Below are 1,906 nucleotides of genomic sequence, written 5' to 3' on the forward strand. Positions count from 1 at the left end.
TACATATAATTTATATGATATATAATATTTCTCTGTTCAAATTTTTCATATACAAATAATTTGAACAGAAAAATTTTTAATAGATGGAGGAAAGGGGACAAATAAGACACTATACCCAGTCCCTCTAAAACAAAGACTGAAAAACCAAATGAAACAAATTCAGATAATAATCCTGGAACTCTGAGTATAAAATGAAAGGACACAGAATTAAATTAAATGTTGACTGGAAAAAGAAACAAAACAAAGCAGCCATGGAGAGGAGAGATGGAACACAGACCTGGCACAGCGTGGCCGTTTTTGGAAAACAGCAGGTAATATAGACAGATAAGAAAGCCCCGGTAGTGTGTGGGCAACATGGTGGGAGAAAGATGAGGCTATCTACTCCCGTAAAGACTCTGAAGCCCACAGGACAGTTCTACTGGGTCCTGTAGGGTTTTTATGAATTGGAGTCAACCCAATGGCAGTGAGTAGTAGTTTATACAGGTGAGAAGAAGCCCACTTCATGTAACCCCTAACAAGACAGAAGCACAGTGTAAACAAATCTGGAGAAAAGCAGGGTGAACAGACCACAAGCTCGAGCTAAGAACAGAAGCGTGGGTACGCGGGGAGAGCGCCAGGAGCACAGGTGACCACAGAGAAGAAGGAGTCAGTAAATAGGAATAAAATCCCTCATCAGCAGTGGCTCCTCGTCATTTGAGTTGAAGGCCCATACAGAGGAAAAGGTATGTGAAGTAGGGGCTGGAGGCACTGGACTCCATGTGACCACTCTTACTTACATTGGGCCAAGAACCAGATAACCAGCAGTATATTCCTAGATGTGCAATAGCCTCACATCGATGAGCAGTGACTGGAGAAGTGAGCTCACCCTCCCTAGTCCACCTTCCCACACCTGAACCATACCAACCAAGCAGCCATTTTCCACCATTCCCCACTAGGTTCACTCAGACCACCCTCCATCTCCCAACCACCACCACCCCCTCCCGCCCCCACTCCATGCAACAGTCAGTGTGCCATGCTCCCACTGCCACATCACTTTCCCAGCAGCCAGGCATGTGTGTTATCGCAGAACATGCTCAGCCAGCTGTATCTCAGTGACCCTTTAGGACAGGGGAAAAGTGTCTCTTTGGATTTACAACAATGTAACTGTCTGAGGGAGTAGAAACCTTTGTCTTTCTCCCACAGAGTAGCAGGTGGTTTATATCAATCCGTCAAATACAGTGGTGAAATTAGGACATTTTCAGATACACAGATATTAAGGGAATTTATAAAACCTGGCCAACCTTACAAGAAATACTAAAGGGAGTCCTTCAGACAGAGAACCAACAATATCAGACAATAATCTGAGATTGACATGCCAAGATCACTTAGAAATGAACACAGATAAAGAAATTTCAAAATCAAAATAAAGATACAAGACTGAAAATAGAAAATCAAAGACATTAAGCTGTAAATGATGTCTATGAAGCAAAAAGATGAGATGAATGGTATAATTGCAGAATTTTCAAAAGAAGAAATCACAATATTAAGAGAGACACACTATTTTTAACTTAAAAATTTTAAGTGAATTAATAAACCTTCTCACCAAAATAAAATAAAAGAAGAAAATCATAAGAACTCAGGAAACACAAACTCAACAGCAGCAGAGAAAATAAAAAGAAATTCTGAAAATGAACTCACCACAGAAAAATATGCAGAACAAGGATCCACAAATACCAACAAAATACACACATGTGCGCACACAAACACACACAACAGTAAAACCAGTAAATTCATATCTATCAATAATTATACTGAATGCAAGGACATTTATAGATGTCTAAACACAGGCATGTACATATATAAATACATTTATATATGATGATGGGGAAATAGATCTATGTGCATATATTTATAGGTTTAGTATTAA

The sequence above is a fragment of the Echinops telfairi genome, unplaced genomic scaffold, assembly GCF_000313985.2.
Source record: "Echinops telfairi isolate 266 unplaced genomic scaffold, ASM31398v2 ScPeMD7_7425;HRSCAF=8463, whole genome shotgun sequence".
NCBI lineage: Eukaryota > Metazoa > Chordata > Mammalia > Afrosoricida > Tenrecidae > Echinops > Echinops telfairi.